The sequence below is a fragment of the Rhinolophus sinicus genome, linkage group LG01 (assembly GCF_036562045.2).
Source record: "Rhinolophus sinicus isolate RSC01 linkage group LG01, ASM3656204v1, whole genome shotgun sequence".
Classification (NCBI taxonomy): Eukaryota; Metazoa; Chordata; class Mammalia; order Chiroptera; family Rhinolophidae; genus Rhinolophus; species Rhinolophus sinicus.
Window position 1 is genome coordinate 23442933 of NC_133751.1, and position 16371 is coordinate 23459303.

The window sequence follows — 16371 nt, forward strand, 5'->3', positions numbered from 1 at the left end:
GATATAACAATTACTATGTTACTGCTTTTCTTTGTCAAAATACACTCTCACAAGAAAATAGTGTCCAATTTTTATTCAAAAGAAGATATTTTCTCATATCAGAAAATTACTGTTAAGTTATTTTAATGCAAAATATGATATAATATTAATGCATATTATAAGCTCCTAATACATGTTTCAATACACATTGCGGGTATTGCTTGGCATATAGGAAGAGCTAAAATTTTATTGGCTAACTGCTAATGCTTGTAATAACCCGGTTTGTTCCTAATGTTAGTGGTAACCCGACAGCAATAAGCACCACTGAAGTCTAAATTGTGGTCTCAAAAAGCTCTGTCCCACTGACAGGAATCCAGGGCCTTTACAGAAATGGCTAGATTTAGGTCTTGGACAGAAAATACACAAAATGAGCATGAGCCATCTTGTTGTACCAAAAAGCAAAGACATTATCAAAGAATTGGGGGATTATATAAAGAAGTGAGAGTAGCCAGTGACAGGAACAAGTAAGAAAAAGAATAGATGCCAAAAGACCTGATTGCCCACACCGAAAGTATTTTTTTGTATCTTCAGGGGTCGTATTTCAAGACATTATTTCTTACTTGTCCCTCACCATCTTCTGATGTCTCCTCACTGAAGCACCTGTTATGTTCCTTCACCACACCCTTTCCTTTAAACAAGAGGAATGATGACAATACATTGAAACAGAAAGCAAATTTAACCCTACAAATCAATAAGAAGTTGACAATTATCCAATAAACACTTGTCTGGAATAAATGAACAGGCAATTTAAAAACAAGTCATTTAAAGTGGGATATAAACATTAAAATATGTTCAATATCCATAGTAATTAAGGAAATACAAATTTAAAAAGTACTAAGACACCATTTTCTTGCCCATCAGATTGGCAAATCTTTAAAAGTTTGATTATATCAAATACTGGCAATGGAGCATTAAAACAGGAAATGTTGGAAGTTCAAACTGTTAAAGGTTTTTTAGATCGGCAATTAGACAGTAAAAATTAACATTTTAAAAGTATATACCCTCTTGCTCAACAATTCTACTTTCCTGTATTTTTCTTAAAGAAATACTTGCACGTAACTTTTAAAGAGGCATTTATAATGAAGTGGACTGGCTACACTGTTTATAAGTGTGAAGATGAAGTAACACAAATTTCATCAATGGGAGATTTAGATATATATATGAATCAGCTCAAAAGAATAACTTGGGGGTATCTTCAATCAATATTGTTAAGGTTTTAAAAAGTCACAGTGAAAAACATACAGTGCGACATTATGTACATTTAAAAACCCACAAAATTATTTAATTTCATATGTGTCATATGTGTATATAGGAAATAGGTCTGCAAAGGTACATAAACTGATAGCATTGGTTACTTCTGGAGAGGAGACTCAGAAGGAAATAGAATAAACTTAGCTTTATCTGCATTTTTATACTGTAAATACAATAGAGTATTTCAGTAGCCTTTATTTTACATTTTTTGAATGTTAAGAAAATAATCTTCCAATAACCCCTATGATAGTCGTCTAAGGCCCCATTTCATACATCAGGAAACAGGGCTCAGAAATAAAGACTGACCTCCCCAAGGCTAAATAATAATAAAGGTGAAAATTTATTCAGGATGATTTTAGGACCTCTACACAGACTCTTTTTCTCTAGGTCACAAATAAAAACGATCTCGTATTTTGCACCGGTCAAAACTTCTCTAAGGCAATATCTGGGTTGAAGACAGAGATTTGGGAATAAAAAGTATTTGCCAATAGAAATCATGGAAGCATATTGAGGAGACTGCGGTTAAGAAGAGGAGCTGGGCCAGAACAGAATCCTGAGAAGTGGTAATCTTTAATGAATGAACACAATTGAGGAACCTGATAAGAAAGTTAAAGAAGAAATTTCTACATAATCAAGAGGGGATGAAATGAAGAACCCAAGCACAGAAAGTGCTTCCAGAGGGAGGAAGTGGTCACCAGTGGCATATCCTGCAAACAGGCCAAGTAAGAGAGCTTGGAGGATTCATTTGGATTTGGTAACAGGGTCACTTGGTGACTTTGGCAAGAGAATCTTGGTGAATAGGACAGGCAGAAACCAGAATGCTGAGGGATGAAGCATGAAGGGGACAGGAGGATTTAGCAGTATGGCGGGTCCCAAAATATTTAAACATAGAATTGCCATATGATCTAGCAATTTCACTTCTGGGTATATATCCAAAAGAACTGAAAGTACACACTTGAAAAGATATTTATACACTCATGTTCTTAACAGCTTTATCCCCATAGCCAAAATGTGGAAGCAACCCAAGTGTCCATCGAAGGATGAATGGATAAATAAGACATGGTACTTACATATAATGGAAAATTATTCATCCTCAAAAAGGAAGAAAATTCTTGCACATGCTACAATCTGCATGAACCTAACTGAAATAAGCCAGCCACAAAAGGACAAATATTTTATGATTTCACTTACATGAGGTACCTAGAGTAGTCAAATTCATAGAGACAAAAAATAGAATGGTAGTTGTCAGGAATAGGGAGACTGGGAAGGAGAAATGCGGAGTTATTATTTAATAGGGACAGAGCTTCAGTTTGGAAGGATGAAAAATATCTGGAGATAGATGATGGTGATTGTTGTAAAACAATGTGTATATACTTAATACCTCTAAACTATACACTTAAAAAATGGTAGAAAAAATGGTCAGTTTTGTTTTACATATATTCTGATATGTGTGTGCATGCACACACACACACACACACACACACACACACACACAGAGCTATGAGGACTTGAAGGAAATCAATGTTGGCAACTTTCTCAGAAAGGAAAGTAATAGTGCAGGTCAGTCAGGGAACATTTTTTTAAGATGGAGGAACCTTGCGCATATTCACCAGCCTGGAAGGGATCATTTAGAGAAACAGAGATTTACATCCACCATCCAAGTATCGGCCACAAACATTGAGGCAGCATATTAAAATCTTAGATACTGAACACTGTGCACCCAAAAGTGAGCCTGGGTCTTCTGGGGGACGCAGATGTGCCGAGAGTTTTATAATAGATATAATACTAAAATTTCTCAAAATACATAAAATCTAATCATTAACTTTTTCTTCAAGGATTTTTCTACAAGTATCTCCTAAAAAATTCAAATCAAATTTTATAATGATGACGTGCTGGTGAGTTTTTTGTTTGTTTGGAGTTTTTGTTTGTTTGTTTTTATTTTCATCGTGTGTCGGGGGCAGTTTTCTTAGTATTACTTGTTCATTTATTTTTACTTCCTGCAAATTCATACTAAGTATGAGTTTAAGAGAAATGGAAAAACGTTTCTATTTTTAATCATCCCTAATTACATTTTATTGCCCCTCTGAAAATGGGGTTAAGTAAAAAGTAGAGAGTGATACCCTGAGAGCATGAGTTTCTGAAGTCCAGAAGGTGGTTCTTGCAATGTGTGGAGGTTTGCATAATCATTAAGTTATTCTTGTAATCCACCTCCTTCCTCTTCCCCAATGAGCAAGGGAGAGTGGGAGGCCCTGCCACATACAAATTGCAGCTAACCATTTGCTTCTATTATGCAGTAACCAGGGAGAAATACACTTCTTTTTATTTGAGGTTAGCAATAGTATTGCTTTGATTGACTGTTTTTATGTCCTAAGTCGATCATTGTCCCTACTATCCCATAAATATTTTCATTGAATGCTCCCATCTATTAGAAACTTAGCCAGTTAAAAGTTGAGCATTGCAGGATCTGCACCTGTTTTTCATTCTTGTAGCTGAAGTTGAGAGAGACCATAGCACATGGATAAGCAACAGTTTCAGTTTTGCAATGCTTTATCTATATGTAACAGGCAATTATATTCATGAGACAGGAAGTTTAAGAATTGTAGGTTAAAAAAACCGCTACTCAGATTCCAGGAAAATACCCCTTTACTGAAGTAATGTTTTTTTCTTTTCTTTTTACAAGATGTCTGTAGTCAGATTAACATTTAGGTCATACTCCAAAAACTTTAGTTAGCCTTATAAAGCAAGCTTATTCTTCGTGTATCAGCTTGACAGTTTTCTTCTGAACTTAACAGTATTTTCTGTTTTTCTATAACCGTTCAGCCACACAGATGTTTCCTTATGTAAATGAGCATTACTTAATCAACTATAGATTTCGATAACTTTTCTAAAATTTGCTTATATATATATATATATATATATATATATATATATATATATACATTAGTTGTTTATGCACACACATACATTTTATAACCTGTTGCCATGATTCCAAGTGTAAGTTTTGTGAATAATTTTCCCTTTGCCTAACATTTATAACGCATAATGACTCTGGTGTTTCACAACTTCCTCTTTTGGTAGACTGTCCTTTTGCAGAGAGAAAAGAAGTGTGACTTAAGAAGAGAGCTGAGTAGAGAGCAGAGCTCTCTGAGGTGCTGGAAGCTTCACTTAACTATTTAAGCAGCTTCACAAGCAACTGTAAATAAGACAGAGGTAAGAAGAGTTACTTGCTATTTTTCATTTTATTATTTGGATTACTATTTATAGAGCAACAATTTAAATGCTGTTTGGATTACAAAATAGATTAGATCCATCTGATATCTGTCTCAAGAAAGTAGTTAATATTTTAAATGAAAAAGTTAGAAAATTTACAAAGTTTCAACTTTACATGCAACCTTTTAAAAACCTGGAGATTTTTAAAGTTCTTATTGATATCAAATTATTTTAACTGCGAAGTAAAACATTCTCTTTATTTCATAATTTTGCACATGATTTAATGCTGAAAGAACTTTTGGATTAATAATAAACTTTGAGAACATTTTTCTTCCCCTAGCTCAAGTTAATTCCTAGCATTTGTAAATTCTCCTACATATACCATTTTGTTAATTTTGCATGTTACTAGTAGGACGTTATCCAGGAAAAAGACTTTCTTACATTTGTTTTTATGCACCGTGAAAATGTATTATTTAAAATGTGACATTTCAGTTTTATTTTTCATGTCATTACATTATGATATTTAAGCACAATAGAAAAAGCAATTTTGTAATATAATATGGTTTTAAAATCTAAATAAGTAAACCTAATTTTAGAAATTTGTGGTTTTTTAATAAGATTAATCTACAATTATAATGCTTAAGATTGGAGCAAGAACTAAAACAAAGTAAGACCATTTGGATTCATAATTGGAGATCCAATTAAGCAGAAACTGCTCTCATTAATGAAACACTAAAATAATCTAAATCTGCCAGAATTTTTTTCCTTGATTTTGCCAATCTAGAGAAATGCTTATACATATTAAGTATTTAATACAATTGTATTCATTATATAGCAATTTTAAATCCTCCTTTTAACAACAATTCATTTCTTTATTCTTTGGTATAAACATTACAGTGTTTATACATCTGTAAAAAGACAAACGCAGTAAGCGAACTATGCTGTTGATATATGGAATTGTGCATAGTTTGCCACTAGCAACTTGTTTTAAGAAAGTGACACACATCACACATTTGCTGTGTGAGATTTGGTAAGGTAAATACCCCAATTAATATATTTGAATGATTACTTAATCTGCTTTGTTTTTGTTAATTAGAATAATCTCATGGTTTCCAAAAAAGAAAGTTTGCATTGTTCCATCAAATGATGGATTTAATTTTTATTACTTTTGGTAAACAGTGTTATTATACTGGTTCTAATACATTAACTGGAAAATTGTTTTTTAAAAAAACTATTTTAATGCAAGGTGCTATAACAGGAGATTATAGGAAATGGAAAAGCAGATTGTTGGTGTTATAAATTCAGGAAATGAACTGTTGGCTCAAGTTTGACATTGCTAACTAGATCAACATTTTCAAGTTGATAGTTGTAAAAACCCTGTTAAAATTGTGCACCCTCATCTTTATATATCGCAACTACACACAACTACTTCCGTCAGAACTTGATTATGTTATTTACAACAATGCCATTTTTTTAATGCCTTCTCTAAAAAAAAGAAAGAAAAAAAGATGGCTGTAATTTTAAATGTTCAGAATTTTAAGTATGAGGTATTTTGATGTCATGAACAGTAAGCGCTGTGGGTGTGTTATAAGTAGTGTGGTATTACACTGAATAACTGATAACAACCAAGCAAAAACAAAGCCAAAGGAAATTACAGTCTCAACTGATCACCAGCGTAATTCAGAGCAGCAAATACGGGCCAGAGCAGTAGAGAAAACGCCATCTTACTGGCAAGACAGATGTGTTGATGTTGTTGTTGTTGTTGAGAGTTACTAAAGCTTCTGAAGACATAACCTAGTTCTAGATTATGGAAAATAAGTTTAGAATTTGTTCTGTCTTTGAGAAAATTGCATTTACAGAAAAAAAAAACCACATAGTGACGATTTGGATGCGTTTCTATGAGACATACAGATTGTTGAAGGTAACACCCTTGTCATTATTAGAACAGCAGGACACATTGCATATGCTTTTTATTGCACATATTGTCGTAAGAAAAAGCCTTTAGAGCCTGTCCCCAAATCCAAATTTTTAAAGTGAAAATTAGATATAAGGTTGTAAATAATTTATTGCTGGAAAACAAAAATTTTGACTTTTGCCCTATAGACATATATTTTACTGTTTTTCATTAAGATCACATTCCTTAACGAGACACGGTTGACTGTGACACATGGGTGACCTTGCTGGGAATCTGCCTAACTATTGCTATCCAGGACTGATACATCTAAGCTCACAGTGTAGTGATGTCTCCCTCCATTACAATACAAGCTGCCCAAAGCTGCTCATCTGTTAAAGAGAACCACCTACTTATAGAGAGGGCTCTCCTCTATTCCATCCCAGCAAACATACTATCTTTCAAATAATAATTTTACTTTGAAACAATGATGCTAATTGTTTTTGACTTAAATGATTGGGCTTCCAAAAGAACTTTTGAAACATTTGTTGGTTTGTTTGGTTGGTTTTCCCTTCTTTTGGCCATATTCTTATTAACAAAAATAAAGACAGGAAAGTTTGTTGCCTAAAAGAAAAACTATGGTTTGGGTGCAGACTAAGAGGGATGGAATTCAGAAACCAAAATCCTCCAAATCTAGATAATACAGATCTTTTTGCCTTTTAAAAGTAAATTTGTGGCCACCTACATTCATTGAGCTATTGTTTTAATAGGTGTGACTTCCAAATAAGTGTCACATACAGTATACTCATTTTTATTATATTAATAAAAATATGAGTTAAATAAATGGGGAAATTGTTTTCACAAAAGTATGCACTGTGGCAGTACATGTGCTCTGTAAGATAAAATACGTATTTCATTTCCATATAACAAATAATTTCTGCCAATATAAAGGGTAAATATAAGTACTTTACTTTCTGTGTATTTACAATTAAAAGATACATTAAATGCAGTCTAATGTATACATCTGTGCTTAGAATATAAAAGCACTGTTTTGTTAAATCTTAAAGATGTAAATTATTTGTTGTTTTAGCATTATTATTGTATTTTGTATTATTTTACATGAACTTTACAGGCACTTAGAATTGATGTTTTCCAAATTCTTTCCAGCTTTATTTTTCCATCATTCTATGCATGTATAGGAAATAGGTTTTAAAAATTCAGGACTATTAAGGAAAATACTACATTTATATTTTTAAATCCAAATTTAAAGTAAAATGGCATTAAAACCATTCATTAATATTGGAACCACGGGGAAGTAGATCAGAAATTAAGTTAGCCTGCTGGCAGTGCTCCATGAACTAGTATAAAATGTCACACCTAATTATTATTCTACTTTATAGCTATTTCATCATTAACTTTTAGTTTTTTATATATGTACTTGTTATCATATTCTCAAAATTCTTATTTGGCAACAATAGAAATATGACCTTGAAAATTATCACCAGTTTATTCTCATTCTGAAAAAGAAATTAGTAGAATTTTTCTTTAAGTGTACCTTAGTTCAATTTATTTTAATTTTCATAAGAAAAGAAATTTAACCTGATGCTTTTATTATTTTTCTGTGTTAGTGAACAGATCTGAATTAGAGAGGAGGCAAAAAACTTCTTCACGCAATTAGGCTGTTTTCTGAGTAAAATTAAGTCATATATCTGATGGCAATGGAGTTTTTTAAGTGCTTACTAGAAGCACTTGTTATACTTCATTTGCTTTTTAAGTTTTTTTACTTAGAAATAATTTCAAGCTGACAAAGCTTGTAAAATAAAAACAGTGTAATGAATTCCCATGTACCCTTACCAAGATTTCCCTAACCTTAATTTTTCTAATTCTTTCTTTACCAATATTTTTCTATCTCCATAATTGTTTTTCTGAACCATTTGAGGGTAAGTTATAAATAACATGGCCCTTTACTTTAGTGTGTTATTACTAAAAATAGAGATACTCCCTTACATAGTGGTTACAGACCATTATCTACTTCATAAATTTACATGTGTGTGTGATACTTTTATCTAATATTTGTCCATGTTCTAATTTTGCTATTCATCTAATAATACCCTTGATAATATTTTCTCCTCCAGAAAGGGATCCAGTCTAGATTCAAGTATCATGTTAAGTTGCAATGTCTCTTTAGACTCCCTTAATCTGGACCATCTCCACATAATTTCTTTGTCTTTTATGAAACTGAAGATTTTAAAGAGTACAGTGTATTCAGCAACTCCTTCTTTTGTTCTTTTTAACAGAACGTTCCTCATTTTGTACTTGTCTGACATTTCCTTGTGATTACGTTGTGGTTATGCATTTTCTGCCAGAATACTGCTAGGTGATGTTGTTTCCTCTCATGCTATCATGTCTAGAGCTATACACGATGCTCATCTATCCCACACTGGTGATGCTCATTTTGGTTGCCTCGTCAAGGTGTTGCCTGATTTCTTCATTTTATAGTAACGGCGCCTCACAAGACATTTTCCTTAGGGTTTAGTTTTAATTGATGTTCTCATCCGATATAATCGTTACTATAATGGTCACAAAGTGATGATCTTCTAACTCCATCACTCCCTGCACATTTGCATTCCACTATAAGCAAAAGAACTCCCTGCTCTCCCATCTTTTAAATTATTAATGTATGTATCTATCTGTTACTGGTAACTCATGAATTTCTGTCTTTTCAGTGGTTTATAATTTATTACTTCCTTAATTATTTTACTGTTCAAAGTGCCCTTTCGTTTGGCTTGTCTGTCATTGTGGCCTGCCCCCATCACGTTAGTGAGCATTTTGTTACCTTCTGGCATAAAAAGATGTTCTAGGCTGATGTGGTACCCTACCCTGTTCCACCCCCAGAATCATTCATTTCTTGTTTTTTTTATTGTGGGGAATGATGTTAGGGGCTAAGATCTGGGTGTCAGGTATACTCACCGCCCCTGGAGCATTTTTGCTTCTTGAGGTTTTTTGTTTTGTTTTAAGTTAAATGAGCATATATCATCACCTGTGCAGAAAAAAATAATTAAGGGAAGGAGGATATAACCATGAATTTCTGTAGTCCATAAGCACTGGAAAAAATTCTCACTCTTTTATTTAAGTGATTCTAGAATGTTCCTGCTCCCAGCACTAACCCACATTCTACTCCAGTACTCATAATTCTGAATGCATGTAAATCTTTGTGGTAGCAAGAGAAAGTGGCTTTATGTTAAAAGATTCATTTTCAATTTCCATTCTGTCACTTATGGACTGTGGATCTTGGGTAATTTACTTCTCTTTTTTCTCTAGATATCTAGTCTCATAATTTTAAATTTAAAAAAATCCATACCTCTTTCACTTTATGCCGACTTCTGGACTCATACCTCAGAAGGATTAGTAAACATCTTCACTCAGATATTAATAGACATGTCAAAGTCAACATGTCCACAATAAAACTCCTCATTGCCTACCCCTCTCTGCTGCATCCCTACTGGTTTTTGTTCAATCATTGGCACCATCTTATACCCAGTTATCTAGGTCAAAAATATCATTGACTTCTTTTTTCTTCTCTGACTACCTCTTACCTATCAGTATGTTTGTCAACATACTTTTTCAAAATATATTGCAAGACTGACCAGGGTCACCCCTTCTGTCATCTTGGGCACTGTGTGAGACACTGTCACCTCTGTTCTAGACCTCTCGGGTCTGCTAGTAGCCTTCTCAGAATTTTATCTTTTTCTACTCTTGCATCCCTGCCAGCATGACCTTTTAAAATGCAAATCAAATCATGTAATTCCCTTCTCAACATTTTTCAGGGGCTTCCTATTTTAATTGGGATAAGATCCAAATTCCTCATTAGAGCTCACATAGCTTGGCCTCCGCCTACATCTCCTCCCTCATCTCCTTTCTCTCATCCCTTCATTCAGTGTGCTGTGGCTCCAATCCTATTTTCGCTCCTAGGGTATCCTAACCTCATTCTTGACTCAGGGAGTTTGCATACGCTCTTCCCTCTCCCTTCCTGACGTGCTCATCCCACACATATTACTGTGACACAATCCTGCTTTGTTCAGATCTCTGCTGAAATGTTCCTCAGAAGGGATGTCTTCCATGACCAGCCACATAGTTTATTTCAGTGTCCCTCACCCAGTCACTCTCTAATCCTTTTACCCCGTTTTAATTTTATTATAGCACTTAAGACTACACAACATTTTCATCTTTATTTCTTTATGCAATAATTTATTGTCTGTTTCTCTCACTAGAATGTAAGTTCCATGAGGGCAAGGATTTGGTCTGTTTAGTTCACGCTATATCCTCAGTATCTAGAACAATGCATGGAACATAGTAGATCCTAAAATAAATGATGATTAAGGAAAAGGCCTCAACATTTCTGAGCCTCATGTACACTCCAATAGGCATAATAATAAAAAAATAGCGGCTATCTCCCAAGTTTGTCTGCAGGAGGCCATGGTAATGGCAGGACACTGAACTATTAGGTTGGTGCAAAAGTAGTTGCGGTTTTTGCAATTATTTTTTAACCTTTTAAACCGCAATTACTTTTGCACCAACCTTTTATGGCATGCACTTGTCAGTTGGGGATTCTTCTGGTAACACTGAGTGAAAGGAACTGAAACAAAAAAATGGTCCCTGAAGACAACAAATAGACCAAGAAGTTCTCTTTTTTTCTGTGTTGGCTCTTTTGTACTGAGATAAAAAGAGTGGCTGCCGCTCATGTCTTAGAATCCTGAGGGGCGATCGCTCTGCACTGCTGCTCCACTGCTTTTGCACCGGTTCTGTCCCTGCCTTCATCACCCAGAAAACATGTGCCCACCCTTCGTTGCCAGTTAGGGTCCATTGCTTTTCTCAATCCAGATGGAAGAGCAATCTCCTTTCAGAATCCTTTCCTGATTCACCATCTATCTGCCTGTGCTGGCCTCATGGCTATGCATATAGTTCACATATTGTTTTGCAATTATTTACTGATTCTATTTTTGGTCTTGAAGTGGATTATAAAGCTACTCTATGGAAACTGTTTCTTTGTGCCAATATATCAAGTTTAAGGTTATAAATACATGACTTGGTTCTTGAGGTCATTAGGCCCTAAATAATAAAGATGATCATGATGATGATAATAGGAACCATGTTAATAATAGATTTACTATCACATTTCTTATTATCAGTGTTTAGTACCATTATATTTTTAAATTAAATATAAACATTTTTAAATTAAAGTTTATTGGGGTGACAATTGTTAGTAAAATTACATAGGTTTCAGGTGTATAATTCTGTATTACATCATCTATATATCATATTGTGTGTTCACCATTCAGAGTCAGTTCTCCTTCCATCACCATATATTTGGCATTTCATTTTTTAGTACCGTGTTTCCCCGAAAATAAGACCTAGCTGGACAATGAGTTCTAATGCATCTTTTGGAGCAAAACTTAATATAAGACCCAGTATTATTTTACTATCATGTAAGACCGGGTCTTGTATAATATAATATAATATAATATAATATAATATAATATAATATAATATAATATAATATAATACCAAGTCTTATATTATTTTTTGCTCTAAAAGACGCGTTAGAGCTGATTTTCTGGCTGTCTTATTTTTGGAAAAACACGGTACTAGCATTTAGTACCATTTTTAAATATTGTATGTCAAGTGTTTCACATGCTTAACTAATTTAATGTCTACACCAACCCTGTGAAACAAGTACTATCACTCCTATTTTACAGATTTAAGAAGAAAAAAAAGAGGCTCAGAGAGGGAAGGAGAGCTTGATGATGGTCGCAAAACTGATCCTGGTGTGCCCTTCTCTAAGCTGGGTCTTGAACACGTTATTATACTGTATCTACTACTTATTTATTGGGAAGCAAGGAGGCAAAGCTATGGTTTAGATCCAGTTAAGACTCTTGATTACATAGTACAGCCCCTGCCTTAGAAATCTTATACTCCAAGAGGGAAAATATTAAAAGAAGTGGATTTTCAGCCACAACATAAAAAAAAAAATAAGATGTCACCTGAAACATCAAAACAATTGAAGGTTATACTTCCAGGTGCAGTAATAGTACAAGGCTCCCTGCGAGAGGCAGCTTTAAAGTTGAACTATCAACTTTTTCACCGGGGGGAAGAGAGTTGGGATAATAAATTTTCAGAAAAATTTCAAAGAACTGAAAAAACATTTTAATATTACATGAGTTTAATATTGAGACTTTTTTTTTCTATTCTATGGTCCTACCATAGGAGGTATTTGGTGACTCTCACTTTGTGGTTCTTCTCAGGAAGTAGGTTGTTGTGAGAGGAGAGGATTTGAATTCTTGTGAGAAGTGTCTGTTTTCATTTTGAAGTGCGTTTGCTCATTATTTATATATCAGGCCTCGTGTTTTTATATATCAAGCCTTATGGGCTGAGCACTGAGCTAGATGCTGAGGAAACAATGATGGACAAGGGCAAGTTTCTGCCCTCAAGGACTTGAACTTCAGTCTAGTGGGGAGAGAGCATGAGTAAACCAGTAAACAAGTACAGTTTTAAAAAGGAAATTTCAGATGATGATAGCATCATGAAGAAAATTCAGCAAAGTTGAAGGATGGAGAGACAAATGAGGGAAGGTATGGAGGGGTACGGATGACTTATGTGCTATTTAAGTGATGCATTTTATCCTATCATGTAAATACGAGTATGTGGGTATGATGACTCACCATATCCTCAGATAATAATCTGATAATTAAAGTGTGAGATGGTGTGTGGGTTCCAAGTGCATGTGCGTGAGAGAATAAATGCATAAACATCTCAAATGTGTGAATATTAGAGAACACTCCTGAAACATGAAGCCACTCCCTGACCTGCTGCTTACCCTGGGTGGGCAGATTAACCAAATAGCATACCTATTGAAAGTATGCAGGTAGCAGGCTTTCTGCCATAATAGTATCATTTGTTGACAGAACTGGATTCAGGAGGGGAGCATAGAAAGAGCAGATGGCCTTGGGACTTGACTCTATGTAGTTAAATTGGGGCTGATGACCGCCCTCCAGAATTGAATGCTGAGGATGCTTCTCCAGAGCCAGCTGGCCTCTCCTCCAGCCTTATTTGGCTTTGTTCCTCTAGTTGGTGACCCTCTGGTTGAAAAAGAATCTCTTTCAAAAGTGTAAATGTTCCTTTTTCTGTGGGTGATGTCACCATTCCTGTGGCCCAAACATTTGTTACTAAATGGTACTTAGCAACACATAATTATTCTTTTCTCTCTGAAGAGTTCTGAGCATATTTCTTCTGATGAAGTTGAGAGATACATTTTTCAGGGAGGTGAAAGTTAAAGCTATAAAAAAGGAAGCTATGCCTGGAAGAATCTCTTGACTTGTGTTACTTCAAAGAAGCAAGTAGGCAACAGTTCTGACTGGGTTCTTGTTTGTGTTTTTGTTTATTTGTTTGTTTGTTTTTTGTTTTTCTTTAATGCACATATGGCTCCAAAGGAAGAGGTTCCCATGCAACCATATACTATATACTCTTCTTTAAAGTAGTAGATGTCTTTGGCTTGGCTTGGCCTTCTCATGTGTTTCCTTGTCAAGTAGGTGAGGAAAGCTGGACAAACGAAAGCTGTGCACTGGCCAATTAAGAGTGATATTTCTAGAGTGCCTGTTTATCATTCCAGGGCACATTGTGGGTTCCCTTTTAATGACATCCTACCTGTGTATTCAAATAACTGTAAGAGGATCAGCTTCTTGTCTTGTAAAGAACAGCTGTAAATTTCTTAAGTAGCTGTAATTTAATTTTAATCCTCATATTTTGAAAACCCCGGAAGTTTAACATGAGTTTATTTTTTAAATATTCTAGATTGTTAAATTCCCAATTACTGTTTTAAAGACTAAAACTAGCTATCATTTCTCAAAGGCCTGACCTATGTTAAGTTCATTTCCAGGATGTCACTCATCATCGAAGTTTTATGAGGTAGACATTTTAAGTTCACAGGAAACGGAGACTTGGAGAGATTGTCCAGAATCTGGCGCCTAATAACAGACTCCAAAGGCTGTCTTTCTCTCATAGGAGCCAAGGCCGTGGGCAAAACAGGAGCCTTTGAAATAGGGGTACCCTTGTTTTGTAACCTGACTCATCAACAGTGTGGTGCCTACACAGGCCATTGTACCAAGTTGGTGGGGGGAGGTGGCTATGCCCTTCTGCCAAGAGCAGCCAACAGCATAGGCAGAAGGGCAAGTTTGCAGCAGCCATGAGTCTCACCAATGAAGACTGCCCATGTGTCATATTTAGCATGTGTATACTCATACTAATACACATGTCCATAACTCCAAAGTAGAGAGTGTTTTCCCTTTAGTCATCTGGTAATTTAATCGTACATAAAATAGATTTATTACAGTTGGCTTCTCCTTTCATTATGGTAAGGAAAATATCCAAAGTTGTGCCCAGTATCATCCATGTGTTCCCTTTTCCTAACGCTTAATGTGGCTGCCTCATATAAATTGGATATTTCGTGTCTTTTCCATAAATTCAGATCTAATGTAACAAGGTTGACACCTCTCAGGACCCATGTAGAGTTCTCGGTATTTAGGAACCCTGACAAATTATTTACAGCTTCTTCCAAGAAAGTCCTACCAGGGCTGTGTAAGAATAAACAGACCTCCAAGTCGTCACAAGGTGGAAAAACTATTCTGGCTAAGTCTGTAATTTAGACTATCTTAAGAGAGGAATGACTTCATGAAAAGAGAGGCCCAAAGTGACCAGCCTTATGCAGTTAGCTTTTTCTTGACTTAATTGTGGAGACTAAATGACAGGTAGCAAAGTGCATTTGCAGAAACGTGGGTGTCTCGAAGCTGTGGAAGGAAATTACAATGTGCATGGGAGTGAGCTTGTGGGCAAGAGTTAGGACTACCACTCCATTGCTACCATAACCTGGAGCAATCAGGCATAAACATCTTTACAATGGCACCTGAACACAATTAATAAACTCCTATGAAAGGCACTCGATACATTACTTAACATAAGCATGTACTACCTTTAATACCCAGGAACAGAAAAACTAATGATTTTACATCCAGGAACAAAAAAATTTAAAACAGGGCCTTTAACTTTGACAAAACAAATGATAATGCAATTGGATTTTTATATGTTAATTCAAAAGCTGACATGCTATATTCTCTGAAAGTATGAGAAGCTGGCTTTGTCTGTTGCTGTCATAGCCTTAAAAGATTAAACCAGGAAATAAACAAAAGAAAACACCAACCAAAAAAAAAACAAACACAAAAACCAGCAAGGGCCATGTAGGAGTAATGATCAGTCACAGATTTCTTCAAGCCTTGTCCTCAAAGGCTGTGTGGTGGATATCCTGCATCTTAACAGAAATTATGTCACTATTTCACACCAGCAGTGATAGAATTCTGTCTTCCAAATGAAGAGATGAGGTAGTGTAAACGTGTGGTGTAAGTACTGTGATGAATTTCACAGACTGTAATTCTGGATATTTCAAGTCAATGAGAAAAAGAGATCATAATAATAATGGTGATTGTCCTTTGAGTTTAGACTCATCTGTTGACACTCTCATTCTTCTCTTTTGCTACATTTTGCACATATATATTATTTAATTGATTATAATTAATTACTGTTTCTTATCTATTGTCCCTGCTGGATTCTATGCTTCAGGAGGCTTGAGGTCTAGCTTTGTTCACCCTATAGCCTCAGATTCTAGGAAAAGCCAGAATTATGCCAGGTGCTCGGTGAACTAGATAGGAAAGTTGATAGCAAAAAGACTTAGTGAAAATGCAATCGTTACTGGTGATCTAGGACCGGAAAAGTTTGAAAAGGGAAAAGAATGTTCAACATTGTCTAAAAATATATTGATTACTGAGAAAGCCTAGTTGGGATCAGGTCTTGTCAGCAGTTACTCATTGCTATGGCAGAAGAACGGGCATTCAGATCCATCCAGGTGTGGCTAGGAAGGTCATTTGGACTGATAG

General features: G+C 35.1%; 1 protein-coding gene across 5 annotated transcripts in view; it reads left to right on the forward strand.

The window, feature by feature from the left end:
• Positions 1 to 4355: 4355 nt before the first annotated feature.
• MBNL1 (muscleblind like splicing regulator 1) overlaps positions 4356 to 16371 on the forward strand; it is a 194751-nt gene continuing 182735 nt past the window's right edge. For 2 of the 5 annotated variants that reach the window (XM_074326722.1, XM_019732018.2), the window contains exon 1: positions 4358 to 4500. The gene's annotated coding sequence lies outside the window, so the exon portion shown is untranslated. Of the gene's footprint in view, positions 4501 to 16371 lie in introns of all 5 variants that reach the window. The other 3 variants (XM_019731998.2, XM_074326733.1, XM_019732015.2) reach the window with 3 other exon arrangements.